Below are 19310 nucleotides of genomic sequence, written 5' to 3'. Positions count from 1 at the left end.
AATCTAAGTTTTTTTCTAGGTTTAAATCTATAATCAATGATCATATCAATCATCAATGTCCAAAAGAACAGGAAGGGGAATTCCTAGGATCATAGATTTAGACCTTCAAGGAACCTTGGGAGTCATCTAGTCCAGCTCCATCACTGTCCAGAGGCAGGATTTAAACTCAGTTTTCCATGGTGCTCACCCCATCTTAGGCACTGGATCCCACCGCGCTTTGTTCTCACATCTGCTTTTATCTATAATGTCACTGCCTGCAGGGGCAGCTAGGTATTACAGTGGATAGAGCACCAGTGCAGGAGTCAGGAGGACCTGAGTTCAAATCTCACCTCAGACACTTGACACTCACTAGCTGTGTGACCTTGGGCAAGTCACTTAACCCCAGTTGCCTCATCCTGGGTCATCTCCAGTCATCCTGATGAATATCTGGTCACTGGATTCAGATGGCTCTAGAGGAGAAGCGAGGCTGGTGACATGCACAGCCCTCCCTCACTCAAAACAAGTCAAGTGCAAGTCATGTCATTATTTCTCTGATGGCATGGTCTTCTTCGGCAACGAAGGATGAACATACACACTGCCTGCAAATCTACTTCCCTTTTCATCAAAGCACTAAATTGTTTCTGGTTCCAGCGGCGTGTGTGTGTGTGTGTGTGTGTGTGTGTATGTGTGCGTGTGAGATGGGGGAGTGTTGTTACTGAGTGGAGAGGGGGAAGATATCCAGACCCAAGGTGAAGTTGTCCAGATACAGGTGAGCCCTGTCCTCTAGAAAGATGTCCTTTAAAGCAGGTGCTTGGATTTAAAAAAAAAAAAATTGGACAGCTCCCTGAGGCACCTAGCTCATTCTCCCACTCCCAGCTACTGCTGTTTTATGTACTCCTTCCTCTTCCTTTTTCAGTGCGGGGGAGGGGGGGGAGGGGAAGGAGGGGGCAGGGATCACCCTACTCCAGAGAACCTCAGCATCTAATTTGGGGAGTGGAGTCTTGTAGGGATGAGTCACCCCTGTCCCCCTGACCCATCTCAAGCAGTCACCACCCTGAACCCCCAGCCTCCTTTCAATTGATATGCAAACCTGCACTCTTTCCAACAGTAGCTGCTTGCTCCTAGATGCATATTTCTTTATTAAAATGGGGATACTTTAATCTCAGTCTAATTTTATCTTTAGGGAAGCTCTGTCCCCAGACTGCCTCCAGCAAAAGCCCTCCGGAAGCTGGGAGTCTGCTTGGGATTCAGGCTGATGTGCCTATCTGTCAACATGTTTGTCTCCTGTATCTGCCATCTCTTATTTATAATCCAGCTCAGATTAATGAATGACAGGAGTTCTCATCACAGGAAATTTGATTAATCAATTTAAGTGCTTAATCACCAAGGCCTCAGTGAGAATGGAGCAGAAGGGATCCCGCTTTGATGGAGATGAATTTCAGGGGAAAGGGAAAAAAATGAATGAGAAACTACAAGAAAAGAAGTCAGAACTGCTTCTCCTGGGGAACACTGAAGGATGAAGAATGATGCCAGGGGGGAATTCCTGAGGGGGTCCTGGAAGGTACGAAGGCCAGAGGGGGTTCCCTAGAGACCCCTGGAAGCACCGATGTCTCAGCTGTAAGAGCAGCCCTTTGAGACTCCTTAATCCAACCTGAGTGTCCTAAATCAAATCCTCATTTCCTACCTCATTTGCCCTTTGGCCATGGGATTGGAGCAGGCACAGGTTTGATGTCTGTGTTAGAAGTGAATTCATTCAAGGTCTGTGGGGAGACTGACACCTCATTAGGCCCCACTTCCTCCCGTACCAGGCCTCAAGCAGCTTTCCTAAACCCCCTCAAAGTGCCAGACTCACCTCTCACCTCACTGGAGGTGACGCTCAGGTCTAAGGCAGAAGAAATGAGTTGAGGCAGGTGGGAGGTAAATCAATTTTCCTTCCCTTCCACAGAGATAAGGACAAGGACCTGACCTATGGTACCTAGAACTCCCAGGTGAAGAAATTCCCTCTGCCAATACAAGTCAGCATCTTATGCTCAGAGAGCTCCTTAGAACCCTAAGAGGTTAAGTTACTTATCCAGGGTCATACAACCAGCATGTATCAGGGACAGAACTTGAAGTGACAACCTTCCTGGCTCTGAGGCTGACTCCCTATCCACTATGCCATACCGTCCCTTGTCTAAACTGTTTTATTTACGCCTTTGAATCCCTAGTGTCTAAAACAATGCCTAGCACATAGTAGGTGCTTAATAAATGCCTGCTCATTGCTCCATATTCTCATAGCCACATGTCTGCTCATGCTGTTTACTCGGTTGGGATCTGGTCTTCTCTCCTTTGCTAATCCCCATCCTTCATGGGCCATCCCAAGTCCTATGTCGGCCATGAAACTATTCTCATATACTAGGCCATAGTGATGTCTCCCTCTCTGGATGGAGCTGCCCTTCCTTGATTATAAGCAGACTTCCTTATTTTCTAGCATTTCCATATTTGGTATAATATTTCCATTTGATATGATGGATTAATAATAACAATATTATTTCCATAACTCCCTAAGGTTTACAAAGCACTTTTCATATACCATGTCATTTGTTCCTCACAATACCCTATAAGGTAGGTGTTATTATCTTCATCTTACAGATGAGGAAACTGAGACTGAGGGAGATTAATTGACCTGCCCAGGACCACATAGCTGGAAAGCAGGAGAGGCAAGATTTGAACTAAGCTCTTCATGACTCCTTGGTGATTCGTCTTCCTGAGTTAAAATCCAGCCTCATGACTGGGCAAGTCATTTAACCCTGTTTGCCTCAGTTTCCTCATCTGTAAAATGAGCTAGAGAAGGAAATGGCAAACCACTCCAGTGTCTTTGCCAAGAAAACCTCAAAAAGGGTCACCAAGAGTTGGATGTGACTGAAACAACTAAGCAACAACAAAAAAATGAGTCACACAAATTAATAAATACTTATCAAGCATTTGAAATGTGCCAAATATTGCACTAAGTGATAGGGAGACAAAAGAAAAATGAAGCCAGTCTTTACCCTCAAGGTACTTAGGAATGCACCTGAGTAAGTCCCCTTTTCTCTTTCTTGACAACCTGTGCTCACCATGTTAAACCCCTAAAACCAGTCACATCTCCTTTCACTCCCGGCTCATAAGTAGGGCTGGGTGCTGGCTGCTTGTTTCAGAGAAAAGATCTGTCAGGTATTAGAGGGCTGATGGTTCAGTAACAGTGATGACTCACCTGGTCTCAAGCAAGATCCTATGCTCCCAAATACGCGTTAGCAACCAAGAGTCCCCTGATTCTTTTCCATGCCTATCTACAATCTCCCATCAATGCTCCTCTAAATATACAGGAGATTCTCCCTTGGTTCTTTTTATATCTCAAGTATCCTAATCATAGGACTACACATCCAGACCTAGAAAGGACTTCGGAGGCCACTGAACCCAACACTTTCAATTTGCAGAGGAAGAAACTGAGGTCTAAGACATTACATCATTACCCCCAAAGAAGTATAAGTAATAAACAGTAAAGGTAAGATTTGAATCCAAGTCATCTGACTCCAAAGCCAATGGTCTTTTCCACATTACCTGTAAGGATCTATCTCTTCATTCTATCTCCTTCTTGCTACCTAATTAACTTGTCCCCTTTATTTTGGTTGTGTATGTCACTGATGATATGAGGGGCAATGTACCCTCACAGAAGGGTTGGGATGCAGAAGGCTGGGGCTCTCTATTTGCTGTCTACATAACCTTGAGCAAGTAATTTCATTTTTCTAGGAGAGAGGACTGTTTTTGGTTTCAGGGGACCCGGATTAAAATCTAGGCTGTCACTTGCTACCTATATGACAGTGAACAGTCACGTCAACCTCTCTGGGCCACAGTTGCCTCTATAAAATGTATCCATGCATGTGCACGCTTCTATGTGTGCGTGTGTGTGTGTGTGCGTGTATGCCCCTCAAGGTCACACCTGTTTCTAACTGTAGGATCCCATGAATGGAAATCAATAAGGAGAAAAGGATCCATGAGGATCCCTCACGTAACTGGGCTTGTCTCCATGATGTAAGGCCCTAGGCATGTAGAAGTAATTAAGAGAGTAAACAGTTCAAATGAAACTCATCCCAGCCGTCCTGCAGCAAGCTGTCCTGAAGGTGCGAGTGGAAGAGTCAAATTAATCCGTGGATTAAGTGCTGAAAACTAGGAGGAGAGGTCATCGCAATGTGTTCTCCATCTATCTCGAAGGAAGGGCTAGATGGGAAAGGTTTAATCAAGTCCAATCAATGCCGCCTCTTGTTTTTTGCCAAGGGAGAAAGCAGGAGCAGGTCAGGGCAAGCAAATATCACAGAGGACAAGTCAGGATCTATGGCAGGGCAGCAACAAAGTCCACCAGTTGGAGGAGAACCAAGAGCATCTTCCCAGGGAGGAGTGCCCTCTGTCCATGACTAGGGACCAGAGAGCAGTGGAGTCCTCTGACCTGATTTCCTTACCACAAAAGAGGAAACATAGAGTGGAGGTGGGGATGACAGCCATCCTGAGCCCTCATATTCTAGGAACTGTCACCTTGCCTGCATCCTGGATTGTCTATCCAACTCAGAACTGGCAGGGAGTTTGAATGATCGTGCCTGCCTGAACAGAAGACAGCTTGGCTCACAGGCTCAGGGCTTGGGTTCAAAATTTGGGAGGAGGACAAGGAAGGCAATGGGCCATAATGGGGTGAGCACAGAGGCTTGGAACAGGACCCCTAAGATTGAGATGTGGTCCCCTTCTCTTACCAGCTACGTTACCTACTATGTTCCTGGCCCTGTGCCAAGTGCTGGGCATACAAAAAGAGGCAAAAGATCATCCTTGTCCTCAAGGAACCTATAATCTAATGGAGGAGACAACAAGCAAACAAATAAGTGAAAATAAGCCATATATAAGGAAAATGGGAAATAATTAAAAGAGGGAAGGCACCGGGATTCAGAGGGACTGAGGAAGGCTTCCTATAGAAGTCACTTTCTTCTGGGTGGGGAGGGGGAAGGAGAAGGGGAAGACAAAGACTTAGAAGGATCCTGGAACAGGTACAATCAGGGGAAGGGGGAAGAGAAACAAACCCCAAATACCCCTTGGAAAACCCATCTGAGCGAGGTGACCCAGTGGTTAGAGTAAGTGACCTAAAATCAGGAAGACTCACTTTCCTGAGTTCAAATCCAGCCTCAGACACTTACTAGCTGTGTGACTCTGGGCAAATCACTTTACCCTGTTTGTCTCAGTTTCCTCCTCTGTAAAATGAGCTGCAGAAGGAGGTGGCAAACCACTCCAGCCAAGAAAATCCTAAATGGGGTCATAGAGGGTTGGACATGACTGAAAAATGACTAAACAACCATCTTTGAAGGGTAACTAGGAGGTCATGAGAGATAGATTGTAGGTGTTCTGGGCATTCTCATATTGCAGAGACTCTGAGGCATAGAAAACAGAAAATTATTGCTTTTTGGGATAAACAGACAACATTGCCCTCCTCCCTCCATGGATTTGGGGTATTAGGGGGGTAGAGGGAGATGTGTGTCCCAGAAATGGCCATAGGTGATGATGAAGTAACTGTCATAGAAGGGCCTGTCTGCTTGCATCCCTAGGAGAATACACTAGGCCAGGGAGCCTAGACTCAATTGGGACAGTGGACAGAGCTCTGAATCCTCTGCCACCAATGCTTGTCCAGTTTATCTCTTCCAATTCCATCCAACATGTATATATTAAGCAGCTACTATGTGCAAAGCACTGTGCTAGGTGCCAGGGGTACAAAAACAAAATGGAAAGAAAAATCCATCCCCATGCCCTCAAGAAGCTTATATTCCAATAGGGTGAGGAAGCTATAACTTGCAAACAGATAAATAAATGTAAGACAAATGAAAAATGATGAAAACACTAGCAACTAGTACAATTTGTATGACCTTGGGCAAGTCACTCTCTGGTCTCAGTTTCCTTAACTGTAAAATGAGGCAGTTAGACTAGATCCTCTTCAAAGCTTTCTTTTATTTGCTCTTGATCCATGGGACTAGGATCCAGGGAGGTGAGAGACAGAGGCTCTTAAACCTTGATTGGATCAGATTAAAGGTTCCATTCAGGCTTGATGAATTCTGACTCAAAGTGAATCTGGTCTTTGGGACTTGGAGTTTTGGGGCTGTCAGAAATTTAGGTCAACACCTGAACTGCAGAGAGCAGGGACCAGTCAGCCGGGACAGGCTGCAGTGCAGGGCTGTGAGATGCTGCAAATCCATGCAGCAGCGGGAGGGAACTGAGAGGGGAGACCTGAGCTCTCACCTGAAGCCCTTCAATGAGAGCCCACAAGGCAGACCAGGTGCGGGATTTGCCTTCTGAGACCTGGGCACCTCTTAACTTTTCACATGCTTGGAGAAGCAAGTACCTTTGATGACTAGAAGGGCTGAGAATGTTACAAAACAGAATAGGGAAGACAGAGGCTAGAAGTATTCAGGAATAGTGGGGGGTCTTTAAAAGTTCCAATGTCTGTTCCCCAAAGACAGAATCTCAAAGATGGAAGGGACCTCAGAGGATATCTCCACAACACCCCTGGCCAGGGGTCATCCAACCTTTGTCTGAGGGTCTCCCCTAATGGGGAGCCTGCTTCCTTCCCAGGCAGCCTGTTTGGTTTTAGGTTGGCTCTAATTGTCAAGAAGCATTTCTGTAAGTCCAGACAAATATGCATGTGAAAACGTGTGAGTGTATATGAGAGTGAGTGTATGTGCATGTGTGAGCATGTGTGTGAGTATATGTGTGAGTGTGTATATGCATATGAGAGTGTGTGTGAATGTGTATATGAGTGTGTGTGAGAGAGTATGTATGAACATATGTGTGTGTGCTCCTTTAATTCTGCAGTTTTCATGGCTCCCAGTTTGCCTCTGGGGCCATACAGAACAACCTATATCATTCTTCTGATTGATGGTCCTTCTGATACTTAAAGAAAGGCATCTTGAGCTCTACCCCTTTCTCACCCAGGCCTTCCCTTCTCTAGACCAAACATTCTGAATTCCTTCACCTGATTGTCTCAGGACACTCTCTCTAATCCTCCCATCGCTTTTCTGGATTTCCCTTCATTTTGTTCTGGTAATCAATGTCATTTCAAAAATGTGGGACCAGGAACTGACCATCACACTCCAGCGGAGATCTGAGGTGGGAAGGGACAGTAGACCTACTACATCTTATTCCTATCTGTCCAACCTTACTTAACATGACCCAAGACTACATTAACAGATAGCATTGGTAGCTGGAATCCATATAGCATTTAAAGTTTGGCAAAGTGCTCCACAAACCGTGTTTCATTTGATTCTCACGATAACCTGGGAGTTAGACGCTACTATCATCTCCATTTTACATGTGAGGAAACTGAGGCAGACAACGCTAAGTAACTCACCCAAGGTCACACAGCTAGGAAATATTTGAAGTGAAATTGGAACTCGGGTCTTCCTGACTCCAGGTTCAGAGCTCTATCTCCTATGTTACCTAGTACTGGCTTTCCTGGTAGTCATACCACCTGTATTTTATTTTGTATATGCTTATTTTATGTATGTACACATGGGTGTAAAAATCTCAACTTTTAGAGGGTGGAACTATATTTTGCTTTTTTATTTTCTTTGTGTCCTAGTGGTTAACATGGTACATGGTAGTCTGTCTTAAGAAGCTTGGAAATGACATGAAAGACACTGGCATAGGACCACTCAGCATGGTGTGCCCATATCAGAGAAAGTCCTGTGCTCTATAAGCAAAGCAGAATTGGAGTAGCTCAAAAGAAATGTCAGATGCACAAATTTGGAGAATATCCCAAAGGTTCACATGGACTGTTTGTGTCTGACCTGTGGTAGAACATTTCGAGCTCACATTGGTCTAATCAGCCATAGTTGGATGTGCTATAACTTGACTCTAACATAGTGATGTCATTTGGGTCCTCTTTGAGAATGACCTGATAGATAGTAGAGCTTGCAGTCCACTAAGACCCCCAGATTATTTCCCTTCCCCAAAAACTGTTGTCTAGTTATGACTTCCCCTGCATTTGTACAGCTGACTCTACAGCGAATGAGCAAGACCAGAGGAGTGAGAGACAGGGAGCTACCCTGAGGCTGAGGATTCCCTTGAGTATGTCCTGCCTAGTCACTTGGGACCTGCAGAGCAGGAGGAGAGCAATCATTTTCCAAGGGCTGTAGTCTTGGCACCGGCATACATGCTTTCCCTCATCTGTTGCCTCTTCAAGCCCTAGAAAGACCAGGTATGATTTTTATCCTCCTTCTCCTCCTGAAAACACCAGTAAGTACCTAAGGTTGTGTGTATACACCTTGCTGCTTCTCTCCAGAAGGACAATCGGATTGAGAGTTGGATGAGACCAATGACTGCAGATGTTCTAGGCTGACACCTTCCCACCCACACCTCATCAAGGTCCAGAGAGGAGTGATGACTTACCCAAGGCATTAGCAGAGATAGGATTTGAACCCAGGACCTCTGACTTGGGAGCCAAGACTCATTTCAGATGCTGCCTCTGAGCTTTGTCAGTTTCTCATAAAAAAACCTAGATTAATGCCCTAACTACTCTCCTAGAAGGATTCTCAAGCCCCTGATATTTCCAGGATCCCGAGGGGTGATTCCCTACTACCAGAAAAAGAAAACGGAAGACAAAGAAAAATTTTCCAAAGTGAGACCTCCATCTCCTCCATCCAGATCAAAACCCCTTCTCTCCATCTGTCTTAGGACTCTGTCCCAAGGGAGGCCAGGTCTCCACTGGACAAAAGATATAATTAAGAGGAAGTGTGTTCAAATCTAAAAGGCTGAAGATACAACCTGCCCCTCGCCTCCTGCCAGAGTAATAGGGAACTTAACATGCACAAGGATATGGGAATCTGGGGACATGGCCAATGTGGGAATTTGTTTTGCCCAACTAGATGCATGTTTACAATCAGAGTTTTACTTCTTTTATTTTTAAATTTGAACACCTGGGGTGGTGCAATGGAACGGTTAGATTAAAAATGCTCATAAAAATTTTTGGGAATAAATTTATTTTTAAAAAAGAGAAAGCATATATTGCTTCTCCTCAAAGGATGGCAGAGGGATGGGAGGAAGAGAATTTGGAATTCAGAATTTTAAAAAAATGAATGTTAAAAATTTATGTATAATTGGGGAATATTTAACAAAATAAATTTTTTAAAAAAGAAAGTGTGTACTCCTACCATACTGTCGCTTTGGGAATTTCTGGGAACATAGACTCCTCTGATGAGCCCCAAAGCAGGCTAGAGTCCCTAGGCTCAGGCTCCAGGCACTGGACTATGTGGATCTGAGAATGTTTTCTAACCTAAAAGGGTTGGTGTTCCCCTTGACGTGGCCATCCCTTGGCCTGCTGGAGTAGTCTTGGAGCAGAGAGACCTTGGGCAGATCACTTTCCCTTTTATCTACCAAGTGAAAGGGCTGGACAAAATGATTGCTGAAGTCCCTTTGTGGCCTAATAATTTAGCAAAAGCACACTGCATATGGAGTCAGGGGACCTGAATGTAGATGCAAATTTGGACATTGCTACCTGTATGATTTCTCTGGGCCTCAATTTCTCCATCTGTAAAATTAAGGGATCAGAGCAGATGGCAGTTCTGAAGTGTGACGTCTGGAAAATCAAGAGATCCCTACCCAGAGGGTGTGGCCAGCTAGGACAGTTAAGGAAAGAAGGGACATTCCAAGAGGCCCAATGGGTCCAGGAAAAGATGCCATACTTTTCTGCTCCAGTGGATTCTCTGACTACTCCAGTGTCTAACATGGCAATCTCAAGGGCAGACATCTAGCTACTCACGGCACTCTGAGTCATAACATGCAGCCTTTTGTCTCTTCAATAAATAGGTAATCGGGACATCAGTTCATTTGGAAGAGGAACAAGGAGCAGTTACTTGGTATTGAGCGTTATGGTGGCTGTCTTAGAAAATCTGAAGGACTCTCAGGAGAAGCCAAAAAAACATTTGTTCAAACAGAAGACCTCAAGCTTCACCCCAGAGTGTAGAACTAGAATGGATGAAAGTTCAGAGAAACTGTTGGGGAGAAGAAAACATCTTCCCAAGAATATTATTATTCAATCACTTTTTAATTGTGTTCCACTCTTTGTGATCCCATTTGGGGTTTTCTTGGCAGAGATACTAGAGTGGTTTGCTATTTCCTTCTCCAGTTCATTTTACAGATGAGGAAACTGAGGCAAACAGTGTGAAGCGACTTGCTGAAGGTCACACAACTACTAAGTGTGTGAGGCACGATTTGAGCTCAGGACTTCCTGACTCCAGGCAAGGCACTGTATCCACTGTGCTAGCCAGCTATACTTCCTAATAATGAGAACTACCCCAAAAAAGTGTAATGTGCTGCCTTGGAAGGCAATGGAGTACCCATTCCTTGGCAGTCTTCCTGAAAGACTTGATGACTGCTTGGTGGGGATGTTAGAGATGAAATTTCCATTCAGTTGCATGTTGGGTCTGATAGTTTCTGAGGTTATTTCCACCTCAGAGAGTCTGTGGTTATAAATAGATAAGTCCTATAGATTTAGTGGGATTGGAGTCTAAGACCATCACTCCAACCCATCTGATCCAATCTATTGCACGTCTTCCAGCTGTTATCTTGAAACTTTCTAACCCTCGCTTGCCTCCTGACTGACTCCAGGCCCCTTGAGTGACTCTCACAGTCATCCCTCCCCTATTATATGCGTAGTTCCTGTTGAGCCACATCATTCAATTTGATTTGATTCAAAGTATTTATTAAGACTTGACTATGTCCAAGAGATTGTAACAGTGGTTGTGCTGGTCTTGGTCCTTAAGGAGGTGACATTTTCCTGGGGGGATAAAAAGTGCACTCATATAATGTGAAAGGAAAGAAAGGGAAGGGAATGAACCTTTATTTAGTGTCTACTAGGTACCAGTTGCTATGTTAAGTGCCTTACAAATATTCTCATTTAATCTGCACAGTAACTCTAGGAAGTAGATGAGGGTCTCAGTTTCCCCATCTGTAAAATGAAGGTATTGGATGTGATGACCATTGGATCCCTTCCAATTACAAGGTTATTATAGTACACTATGAAAGAAGGAATATGACCTTGGATAAGTCACAATGCCTCAGTTTCCCCATCTGCAAACAAAGGAAGTTTGACTGATGGCATCCAGTTCTCAACCTATTCTATTATCCTATGAAAGAAGACACTCCCAGAATGAATTTAGACAAGTGACATCCCATCTCAGGGTCTCAGTTTCCTCATCTTTCGAATGAAAGGATTGGACCAGCTGGTCTCTGAGATCCCTTTCCACTTTAGATCTAGGCTCCTACCTTTCTTCTTATGTTTCCAGTCTTCTACAGTCATCTTCCTACTCATTAGCATCCTCTGCCTCCCCTCTCCCCCCAATGTGAGCAGAAAGATTCCCCCTAGCACCTCTGTGCCCATGGGAGGGTGGGAAAGAGGATTGAGTCCATCAGTATGCAGCCCAGACCATGGCTTGAGCTGCCACTGAGCTGTTAGTCTATTCGATAAATAATGTGCCTAAAAAAGCCCAAAGACTGCTTCTCCTGATTGCAAATTGGGCTGTCTCCCTGCAGCATGTACGTGTGGCCTGACTCTCCTCTCCCCACTTCTATCCCCTTGCCTCTCCCGCTGCTCTTGCATTCCCATGGAGGCAGGGCTAAAGCAATAAGTACCTTATGCTAGAAAGCAAGGGGAGGGGTCCAGCCTGGAGTAGGGGTATAGAGTAAAAGCAGCTGTTTAAATTTTTTTCAACATCAGGGTTTGAAAGGGGAGAAAGGGATAAAATAGATGGGTGTTTGGTACTGGAATTGGAGAGACCACCACCGTGGGGAGGAGGGAGGGAAGGCAGGGAGGGGTGCCCTTGGTGGAGCATGGATTTAGAAGTAGGAGGGGGCTTCAAAGCCAGGGAGGGATAGAATGGATATATCAAATTAAGTCAAACCCTCCCCACCTTCATAAGAAAAATGAAAAAGGGAAGGGAAATGACTTGTCCTAGGTCACAGAGCTGATGAGTATTGGAGCCAGCCCTCTGATGCCAATAACACCCTTTCCATAATTCCACAAGATGGAGGTTTGGCAGAGACAGATTGTGCTGGGAATACTCAAGGCAAATGGAAGCCTTCACAATTTATAGCCTTGGGACAGATCTGGTCATGATTCCCCACTCTGCTGTCTTCCTATGGAAAAGGGAGGGAATAAGCATTTTATTTAGTCCTACTATGTGCCAGGCACAGTGCTAAGTAAGTACTTTCAAATATCATCCTGTTTGATTCTTCCAACAACCCTGGAAGGTAAGTGCTATTATCATCCCCATTTTACAACTGAAGAAACTGAGACAGAGGTTAAGTCTTGCTCAGGGGCACACAGCTAGTAAGTGTAGGACACTGGATTTGAACACTGGTCTTCCTGTCTCCAGATCCAGTGCTCTATCCACTCTGCCACCCAAGCTTCCTAGGGACAAGAGAAAAGCTAGGTTATCTCCAAGAGGCAAAGAGCAGAACCTGGCAAATTCTGAGCCTCATTCTAAAGATAATAGGGCAGCAGGACCAATGAGAGCATCCTAAATAATTCCAAAGATGGCGTCTGGTTTCCCCTTCTCTTTGTTCCTTCTGAGGATCATTGATTAAGGACTGGAAGGGGCTTTAGAAATCACCCAGTCCCACTCCCTCATTTTCTAGCTGAGAACCCAAGGCCCACAGAGATTATGCAGCTCTCGTCTTGGTGACCCAAGTAGGAAGTGGCAGAGCCAGCTTCTCTCCTCCTCATTATGCTGCACTGTGTCATATGGTCATCCAGAGAGGAAAACGGGCCAAGGGATCACAGGGGGCTGACCAAAGGATCATGGGTCTGGAGGGAGAAGGGACTTTAGGCACTACCCCATCCAACTTCTTCCTTTTACACAGGAGGAAACTGAGACCCAGAGGGCAGTGACTTTCACAGAAGTAGTTAAAAAGTCAGCCCCAGATGCTTAGGCTTCCAATCCTTTTGCTTTTCTCTCTCCCACAATCCCTTTCTAGTCCATCTGTCTGAGCAATGGCCTGCAACATGGAGGCTGCTTGGTGTATGTCTTCCTCTTCCCCAGTCCCTCTACCCACTGGGCAGCTGCTCCATCAGCTCACAAAGAGGTCTGGGCAGCTCAGTTCACATGACTGCACTGAGTGTGGGAAGGAGGGGCAGTGACTCTCCTGGCTCTAGGGGATCTATCTCCTTGCCACTCCCCCAGCCCCTTTCAAGGCCACAGAGGAAAGGTATGCATGTAGTGGGGAGGGAGCAGGAGGCCCCTGCAGGGTTTATTCCATTGCCCAACTTGTAAATAAAATCCTGCAAGGTCTCCAGCAGGAGCTGCCTGCCAGGCAGCTACCTATCTCCCTGGAGGATGGGTTTGGGCATTTCCTGCAAAGAATGTAATAAACAACGCAATAAATAATTCTCTTCTGGTAGAACTGAAAGACTGAAGGGCCCAGGATAGAGATAAGAGGAGATGCAGAGCCACATGGGAGACAGCAAATTTTGTTACAGCGAGTGGAGCTGGAGAACCAGAAAGTTGGGTGTTTTATAGGAGTTTAACAGCCTTTGTTGGATAGAGTCCTGTGCTTGTATTTCTTCCTTTACCGTAGGCTGAGGCTATCTCTGATTTGGAAGAAATAAAGCTGTGCTAAGTTCAAGCAACCAGGGAATCAACCTGGGTCCATGGAGGTGATTGGGGTGAAGAGCAACCACCCCAAACGACGTGGCCCTGGAGGGGTTAGGACATGGAAAGTGACGACACTGGGGCTGGTAAAATTCCATCAGATCCGTGCTTTCAGAAAACCCCATTTCTCCCCTCTCAGTGGCCCACTGACCTCAGCTTTCATGATCCCCAAGCCCATGCTATGCTCCTACCTCTCTACCTTCTCCCATAATCCTTCCTCATCACATAGTATGGAAGAGTCAGAAGACCCGGGTTCAAGAGTTGACTTTGCCAGTGATCAGCCCTGTGACCATGGGCACTGGATATCAAGTCTCTGGAATCCAGGTCAAAACAAGGGCATTGAAGTAGATGATCTCAGGTCAATAGGTGGTTTAGTGAAGACCCAAGTTCATTCCTGCCTCAGACACTTACAAGCTGGTATCTTCATCCTTAGAATGGGGATAGCAGCCCTCCCCACCCCTTAGGAGGTTCTAATGAGTTATCAGAGCTCAAGCATCAGCCAACCTTAAAGCCCAATGTCAATGCTCTCAGTATTGCTGTTATTATAATTCTCTCTTCCGTCCTTTTCCAAAATCACATCTGAAATTCATCTCCCCCCAGGGAGGCCTCCCATGATTAACTCACCTGACTCCATTTTGATTTCTTCTCTTTTAAACTTGATTAGTCCATCAGATTAGGACTCAGTTACCCTGTACATTGACTATAACACACTCAATCAGCTCCCTGCACCCTATTTCTCTGCTGTTTTGGAAGAAGGTGGGGTTGAGAATCACATGAGATCATCTATAGAAAGTTTTACAAACCATACACTGCTATATAACGTGAGCTATTGCCGCCACCACCATCGTGAGTATTCTTCAGTCACTTTCCCTATTTGTGTTTTGTTGATTTTTTTTCCTATCTCATTTGATCTTCACAATAATCTTGGGAGATAGGTGCTATTATTATTCCTGTTTGACAGATGAGGAAACAGAGGCTTACAGAGGTTAAATGACTTGCCCAGGTTCATCCAGCTAGGTTCATCTTCTGGGGGTGGGGGACTGTGGCCTTAAGGCGACATGTGATCCCCTAGGTCCTCAGGTGTGGCCCTTTGACTGAATTTGACAAAAATATTTATACCAGCTCTTTTTGTGGTGGCAAAGAACTGAAAATTTAGGGCATATACATCAACTGGGGAATGGCTGAACAAGTTGTGGTATATGAATGTAACGGAATACTATTGTGCTATAAGAAATAATGAGTAGGCAGACTTTAGAAAAATCTGGAAAGACTTAAACGAACCGATGTGAGGGGAGAAGAACCAGAAGAACATTGTACATAGTAACAGCAACATTGTTCGATGACTAACTTTCATAGACTTGTCTCTTCTCAGCAATGCAAGGATCTAAGATAACTCCAAAAGGCTCATGATGGAAAATGCTCTCCACATCCAGCCAAAGAAATATGGAGTCTGAATACAGATTGAAGCAGCCTATTTGCTCTGTCTCTTTTTTGTTTTATTTTGTTTTGTTTCTTCTTTCTCATGGTTCACTCCACTGAATTCGGTCAAACGGCCACACTTGAGGACTTAGAGGGTCACATGCTGCAGCCTCGAGGCTTCAGATCCCCCATCCCTGGCTCTAGGCTCAGTACTCTATACACTGTATCACTGAGGTATCTCTGAAGAAATTTATGCCTTGGTGACTTGTTCAAAGTCATACAAGTGTAAGTAGCCAGGATTCTATTTGAACACCCATTCTCTGACTCCCAATCCAGTGTCCTTTCCTCTAAATCACACTGTTTCTCTTGATTTCTTTCCTTTGATGAACTCAACTAGAAAATCATTTCCAGGGGATGCTAATAACTTTGCTGGATGGCCTCAGAACCAAGACACCATATTTTATCCTGGAGCCTGTCTGAGTCAGGAATCAGCTTGGGTCTGCTGGCTGAGGGGAATGTCTGGGGTTGTAGACAGGCCACAGTCTCAGAAATAGCCTTGAATTCTGGATCACTGGACCTTTTTTCAAGCCTGTTCCTATCTCTGCCCCCAGAATATCACTACTCACTTGGAATGGCTACTCTGAAGTATACAGGGACATCTGGAGACCAAACTGTGGATCAGATCAATCCAAAAGTGAGACCAGGTTGGCTCTTAGGACTCAGGACCTGAGCACAAAGTCTTCAGGGCAAGAGATGTCCTTGTAAAGGACAAGGTAAGGCATGGGACCAGGAATCCATTCCCTCACTCATTCATTCATTTATTCCTTCATCAAACACATATTAGTGCTTACTTTATACAAGGCTCACTCCTAACAGATAAGAGAAATGAGACCCAGCATTTTAACAAGCTTAAGTCGGGTGGACACAAAACTCTTAGGATGGGAAAAGTCCTCCATTTCCCAGAGGACATGAAAAGGAGCCTTGATGCTACTAATGAGGGAGACAGTGACCTGTGGTAGAAGGGGGATCATCTCTGCAGTCAGAGGACCTGGATTCAATTTCTACTTCTGATGTTCACTACCTGCATGGCTTTAGGCCAGTCATGTCATCTCCCTAGGCCTCAATTTCCTCATCTGTAAAATAAAAAGTTTGAACTATGTGACCTCTAATGTTCCTTCCAGTACTAAATCTATGATTCTATGACCTTTTGGCCTGGATGAATATTCAATTGATTTCTATAGGCCTCATTTTCTTTATCTATAAAAGGATGTGTTTGGCTTTTAATGTCACTTCCATCCTTAAGACTATGGTTCATGATCTTATGAGGTCAAGAAGCAAGAGGATAAGAAAAACGGAGAGATATGAATGAGAGGGTCATGCATAGACCCCTAAGACCTAGTACAGTCCCAGGCATGGAGAAGATGCTTAATAAATATTGATCAATCAATTGATTGACCTCCTGGAGGAGATGATGTCTGAGTTCAGCATTAACACAAGGGAAAGAAGAGGTGCATGGGCTATTCCAAACCTTCCAATCTCCCCAAAAACCAGGCAAAGACTGAGCCATTGAAAATAGAGGAAAGGCCTCAATTTCCCAGCAAGGGTGAGGATCAGAATGCAGGACTCCCCATCAAAGGTTCGGAGTCTCTGGTAACTCATTGATCAGCACATTTTTCCAGGCCTAAAGATTTCTTAACTGTCACTGCAAGGTGAGAAGAATTGTGAGCTAGAGAACCACTCAGCGTATTAAAGTCAGGCTGAAATATGGCCACAATACAGAGAAATATTTTATATTTATTCTTTTTTAGAAATTGTTATAAAGGGAATATAATGAGAATGTTGCAAACGAGCTGAATGTTTTCTTCTAACCTGACAATAAAAATATGTCAAAGGGAAGCTGGGAACTCCTAATAGGAAATAACTGATGGGCCTCTGATGTGGAGGGATGGAGCTGTGATAATGTCTGGAAGATTTAACCCTCCCCCAGGAGGAAATGGAGAATCCCACGATCCCCTTGAAGCTACAGGAGCCTCCTCACCTGTAGGATGCTACAGGGTAGACAGAGAGAGCCCAGGTGAGGACAGCTAAGGCACTGAGGGTTTCATGTTGATTGAACCTAATCTAACAAGCATTTATTAAGTGTCTACTATGTGCAAGGGAGCATAGCATAGTGGCTAGAGAGCCAAAGAGTCTTGGGTTTGAGTCCAGACTGATACCTAATGGCTGTGTTACTCAGGGCAACTGTACTTAATGCTGCAATTTTGGGGATGGAAGAGGCAAATTTCCTCATCAGAAATCCCAGGGAATAACAAAATCATATATCTCCCTAACTCCGCTCCCTTCCCCCTGCAATTAAATGAATGAGGCTTATGGTGATGCTGGGGCTACAAAGGACAAAACAAAAACAATAGTCCTTGTCCTTTAAACAGATTACTTTCTACTGGAATGTCAGAGGGGAAGACTGAGGAGTAGATCTGTCCAGTGGAGGTCCTTCCCACCAGCTTGACCTTCACGCTGGCACTCAGCATGCTCAAGTCTTCCTCCCCATCTTGCCATGTCCTCCTCATCCCATCAGCACCACAGGCTTGCCTTTCTCTGTCTCCCTTGTCCATAAGTGGTTCCCAGTGTATAGTTAGGTAGAGTTATAGAATAACAAAGATGATATTATCTTGTCCAACGCCCTCATTTAGCACAAGAGAAAACAAAGAGTGGAAGTGACTTGCTGAAGACCCCTATTCCCCTTGGGGCTGCCAAACTCTTTTTCTGGCTGCCATAGTCCTCCTTCCCTCACGTCTTTGCACTGGCTGCCCCCATGCCTGGAATGCTCCCTCTCCTTATCTCTCTGCCTCTTAGAATTCCTAGGTTTCAAAGTTCAGCTGAGATGGCACTTCCTACATGAGACCTTTCCTGATTCCCCTGTCCCCCCAGTGCCATGCCTTCCTTCGTACTTGTATTGCATATATGTATATGCACATATGTTGTCTCCCTGCCCCATAAGCATATAAGCTGCTTGAGGTCGGGGACTGATTCTTTGTTCTCTCTGCATCCTAGCACAATGCTTGATGCTAAAAGACCTGATACGTTCTTATGAATTGACTAGTTGATTGACTCATGGCAGGACTGACACTAGAACCCAGATCTTCTGACTCTCAGCCCAGGGCTCTTTCCTTTCCACCATCCTGCTTTTGGAATTCCTCAGCTCCCCCATTGTTTCCATTAGCTTCTGAGTTCTTTGAACATGGAACCTGTCTTTTCCTTTTCTATGTATCTCCAGGTGATGGCACAATGCCTGGCACACAGCGAGTGTTTAATAAATGCGCACTGACTGACTGACAAAGCACAATAAGCCCCTTGTATTTCCTCAGACCCACAAAAGGATCAGAAGGGGAGCAGAGGTGGGAGAGGGAAAAGAAAAGAGAAAAAAGGAATTGTAGGGAGAAGAGGAGAAGGGAAGGAAAAAATGGACTCTTGGCTCCTGAACAACCAAGAGCTGACTGCATTTCCTCAGTGATCCTCTCCCTAAGTAATGGTGTGATGCTGACTAATTGGTCTCCCCATCCCTCCAACAATTCAATCCATTTAGGACTTTGAGCTGTCAGAGAGGAGGTTTCTGAGGGCTGAAGGGAAAGCTTCAGTGCTGTGGAAGTCTCTCTGAGCAGAGGCATGCTTCAGGGCAGGAGGGGGGCCAACTTAGGGGAAGGCTTTCTCAAATTGACATTCAATTTCCCATCACTAAAAATATTTCAGAAGTCAAGCCACTCAGGATTATAACAGAGACCTGAGATGCCAAAAATTAAATACAAATACACTTGAAGTTGGAAAGGATTTGACCTTCAAACCTCCTTTCAGTGAATCCCCCGAATAAAATACTATTTATACAGCTTAAAGCAAATTATTGTGTATACCACTACTAAATCTTCTCATTCCAATTTAAAACCCTCAGACCTTCCCTATAGCTCATACGCAATGGCAGGGGCAACAGTAAGTAAGCGTTTAAAGAATGTCTTTCTGAACAAGCTGTTGTAGAAATACCAAGTTTATACAGCTCACAATCAACTTATAAATATTACATCCATGTCCCCCCAACCCAAACAGCCTAGCATTAATCTCTTAAGATTAGTGGGGCTGAATCTGCTGAAGGTCACTATGGGCAGACAGAACTGAGCCAGTCTGACATTCACAGGGCACTCAATAAGCAGCCAAAAGGTCGGCGTTTTCTTC

At 44.9% G+C, this 19310-nt stretch overlaps 1 protein-coding gene across 1 annotated transcript in view; it reads right to left on the bottom strand.

Moving 5' to 3' along the window:
- The window catches only part of LOC140504140 (calmodulin-binding transcription activator 1-like), a 1000289-nt gene that overhangs the window by 470708 nt on the left and 510271 nt on the right, over positions 1 to 19310 (bottom strand). The window lies entirely within an intron of this gene.

Source organism: Notamacropus eugenii, chromosome 5 (genome assembly GCF_028372415.1).
Source record: "Notamacropus eugenii isolate mMacEug1 chromosome 5, mMacEug1.pri_v2, whole genome shotgun sequence".
Classification (NCBI taxonomy): domain Eukaryota; kingdom Metazoa; phylum Chordata; class Mammalia; order Diprotodontia; family Macropodidae; genus Notamacropus; species Notamacropus eugenii.
Note: the sequence above shows the minus strand (reverse complement) of the source record. Positions and strands in the feature narration are given on the sequence as shown.